Source organism: Mastomys coucha, chromosome X (assembly GCF_008632895.1).
Source record: "Mastomys coucha isolate ucsf_1 chromosome X, UCSF_Mcou_1, whole genome shotgun sequence".
In the NCBI taxonomy this organism is placed as follows: Eukaryota; Metazoa; Chordata; class Mammalia; order Rodentia; family Muridae; genus Mastomys; species Mastomys coucha.
Window position 1 is genome coordinate 134928115 of NC_045030.1, and position 4328 is coordinate 134932442.

General features: G+C 37.5%; 1 long non-coding RNA gene across 1 annotated transcript in view; it reads left to right on the forward strand.

The window, feature by feature from the left end:
* Positions 1 to 3522: 3522 nt before the first annotated feature.
* LOC116094920 overlaps positions 3523 to 4328 on the forward strand; it is a 3972-nt gene continuing 3166 nt past the window's right edge. Inside the window, exon 1 of the long non-coding RNA XR_004120361.1 lies at positions 3523 to 3641. This is a non-coding gene — a long non-coding RNA (uncharacterized LOC116094920). The remainder of the gene's footprint in view (positions 3642 to 4328) is intronic.

Genomic DNA, 4328 nt, shown 5'->3' on the forward strand with positions numbered 1-4328 from the left:
TCTTGACAACTAAAGATGTTGAACATTCTTTTAAATGATTCTCAGTCACTTTTTCATCTTTTGAGAAATCTCTGTTTCGATCTATAGCCCATTTTTAATTGGGTTAATTTGATTTCTTGATTTTCAGGTTGTGTTTTTATTTTGTTACTTTGTTCTTTATACAGTTTAAATACTAACACTCTGTCAGATATATAATTGGTAATGTTTCCCCCATTCTGCAGGCTAGTGATTTGCTTGAGTGATGGTGTTCTTTGCTATACAGAGCTTTCTGGATACATGAGGTCCCATTTATTAATTGTTGTTCTTAATACTTGCACAGTTGGATCCTGTTCAGTAAGTCCTTTCCTGTACCGAAGAGTTCAAACCTATTCCTGACATTCTCCTCTATCAGATTTAGAGTATCTGGTCTTATCTTAAGGTCCTTGGTTTATTTAGAGTTCAGTTTTGCTCAGGATGGTAGACATGGATCTATTCTTTTTATTCTTCTATGTGCAGCTACACAGTATGATCATCAACAACAAACAGAACCATTTGTTGAAGATACTATCTTTTCTCCAGTATATATTTTATGCTGAAATGGACACTTCAGGACAGAATGGAGCAAAGAAGAAGGAAGTCACAGGTAGTCTACCTGGTTCCCAGCCAATTGTGGTAGCAATTGTGGTATCCTAGTAGAGAGCTGTTCGACAGTTTCACAGAGAGTCACAAAGGCAGGTTGTCTGGCTAGAAGGTATAGCTGAAAGGCTAGGGAACCTTGGGTTCATGTCACAAGGTTGACTCCAAAAGGGATGAAGGTGGACTAGGAAGTGGTACCTTAGCTATAGGTTTTAAAACAGAAGTTCTTCAGAAAATTTCTAAATTTGATAAATCTCTTAAGAATTTTAACTATGAGTATTTTATGCTTTGTCAAATCCTTTTTCCCTGTCTTTTGATTTTCATGTGATTTTTTTTGTCCTATATTCTACTATCATGTTGTGTTACATTGACCTTGTTATATTGTCCCAACTTTACGTTGCTAAGATACATCCCTCCTGTCATAGTATATAGGAATATTCATGTGATAATGGATTTGTTTTGCTGGGCTTTATTTGCATTGGTGTTTTTTTTTTAATGTGTGTATGTGTGAAGGTGTTGGATTTTCATGTTTTACTGGTGTTTTGATGAAGATGTTATTGCATGACAAAGCTTTTCCTGGGGAGACGCTATATACATATTTATTCATTCCAGATATTGAAACCAAGACAGACCAAAGTACAGATAGCACCAAAATCTAACTGGGTGAACCAATGGATTTTATTGGGGTTACTTACAGGAGCAGAAATGACTGCAAGACAGCTATATCACCAATGCCCTAATATATAGGACAACTCACAAAGCTGGGACTTGAAACACACTCCAACAGTCTGCAGGCAGCTCAACAGGTTGTCGATTGCCCTTCCAGAGGGCTCAGTTGGTTTGTACCTGTTCTAGGAATGCTAGCTGCTTCTTCTAGGAAGCTCATCTGGTCTCAGAGTTTTCTTTGCAGGTCAACTTGCCTGAGTCTTCCTGGCAGCTTCACTCCTCTGAGAGTCTTCTGTGAAGCTTAGCTCTGCTTACTCTGGCAGGGAAGGGCTTAGTGAATGTGGTCAGTTTTAGGGACTTCCTGAAGCTATCTTGAAGTGTTTACCTTCCTGTTTAAAGGGCTCTCCTACAGGATGGAATGCTTCAATCTCTGAGGAAACTGTTGCACAACAGATGTTTACACCCATATTTATAAAGAATATTGATTTCTAGTTTCCTTGTGTCTTTGACAGATTCACGTATCAGCATTACATTGAATCTATAGAAGTGGGTTCCTATCTCTAGATGTTTAAAAAAAATTGTAAGTAATTGGCATTCATTTTTTAAACATATGATAGTATTTACTAGTGAAGATAACCAAGTTGTAGTTTTCCCTGGAAATATTTAAAATTATAAGTCTAAAAAATATTCCATTTACACTGTGTATGTATGTCTCTGTCTATAGTGTATGCTCACATACATATGTAGGCCATCTCAAGCACCTGTGAGAGGACAGCTTGTTGGAGTTGGTTCCAGGTCCCCTGAACAAAAAATAAAGAGAGAAACATTGGAATTTAATGACATCATAAACCAAATGGACCCCACAGACCTATAGAACATTCTATCCAAACACTAAAGAATGCACATTCTTCTCCAAAACTGTTCACATATGAGGACACAAGGCAAGTCTCAACAAATGTAGAGAAGCCAAAATACCATTCTGCATCCAATCAGAACACAATAGGGGCCAATGTAGCTAGAGGTGGACAGCAAAGAAGATAGAAGTCTGTATTATTTTCCTTAAGAGTCTATATAGTTTTAATATAAGTCTGAAGTAGAGCTTACAGTGTTAGTGTTAGGGAACTGTATTCCTTTTCCTATGCTTCCAAGATACCTGAATACCTTAGTTAATAGCTTCTTCTATCCCACCTTCAAATGCAGCAATGACCAATCAAGTAATTCTCATGACATGCTATTCTGCAGGATTTTTCCCTACTTATTTCTCACACATTTAAAGATCCATAAAATTACATTGGTTAGAATACATTATAAACCAGAATAGTCTTCTCCATTTCATAAATTGTTGGTATTTATCTTCAGTTCTTGCTCTCTTGCTACCAATCCAATGCTTCATAATATACTATTATGTTCTTGTATCATTTATCTGGTACCACCTGGGTTTACTGTAATTATTCATTCCATCCTGAATTTAGCTTTATAGAATTACTGTTACCACCACAAGATAAGGACAAAGTTGTTTGGTTTGGTTTGTTTGGACACTAAATACCTGTAGTTAAGGGCTGGGTACCACAAAACTACTCCCAGTTCAAACGCTAGCCATCAATGGAAGCAAAACAAACCTATGCTTCTTCCTGGTCAGCTACAAAGTCAAGGTATCACATAATCCTTTTAAGGGTTAATGCTTCATTATATGCTACATCGATACTTACCAATTTATTAGGAATGACAAAAATGAACCATGTGAAGAGATATATAAGGCAAGGCCTTGGTGATGGGAATGGTACAAAGCCTCCAACACTATCTTTGTGAAATCCGCACATCTCATCTTAGCAACACATTAATACGTCCAGCACCAAGCTTCATTACACAAGCATGGTTGGTTAAATCTTTGGCCACACAATTATATTCAGTCTATAGCCTCTCCAACTTCTATGAAAGGTTTCTTTTTAGCTCTAATCTTCTAATTATGTTGCTAGGTTTTTTGGCAACCACCCTTTATCCTTAAGCTTTGACACTTTAATTAGCATAGCAAAGACAGTCCTATAAGTCAGGGAATTCCAAACCCAAATGAATTATTTATTATACCATACTCTCTATGCCAGCAATACTGTGAAGATTTCATTTTCTCTGATGGCCTTTAAAATAGCATCACATAAGAAACTGAATCACTTCCTGATGTGGTGAAGCCAGGCAGAGGAAATGCTTGCCTACAATTATTCTTTGATTTTTTTCCTTAGACTGTATTAAGTCTTCAAAAAATATTTAGAAAAAAATCAGAGAGGAGAACATCATGATCTGAGAGACCATCAACCATCATGAAGAATGTATTATGTCTAGAAGGATAAAAAGATGAGTATGAGGTAAATAAAGCAAAGTAAGAGTTTGGTTCTCAGCAGAGATCTCATCTTAAGCAGTGTGATGGTTTGAATATGCTCAGTCTAGAGAGTTAACACTATTAGGGGGTGTGGCCTTGTTAGAGTAGGTGTGGCTTTGTGGAGTAGGTATGTCACTGTGGGTATGAACTTTAAAACTCTCATCCTAGCTGCCTGGAAGCCTGTCTCCTCTTTGCAACCTTCAGATGAAGATGTAGAATTCTCAGCTCCTCCTGCACCATGCCTGCCTCTAAGCTGCCATGCTCCCACCTTGATAATAATAGCCTGAAACTCTGAACCTGTAATCCAGCCCCAATTAAATGTTGTTCCTTTAAAAGGTGGCTTGATCATGGTGTCTGTTTACAGCAATAAAACCCTGACTAAGTCAAGCAATAATGTGGTTAAATAGAACAGCAAGCCTCCTTGGTGTCAGCTGCTTACTTTCTTATTATACCTTCTTTGTGGTCCTCTTTTCTGTGGCTTTGATATTCTTACCACATAGTTGTATTCAAAAGGGAGTGCTTCATAGTCTTTCAGAGGACTCCTTAATTTCAAGCCTTCTTGAACTTCTGCCTTACCTTCCTCCAGGTCAGGGCATACAAGTAAGCAAAATACTCCTTGAGTATTTGCATATAGTTCTCCTGCTCAGATATTCAGTCACTTCTCATAGAGAGT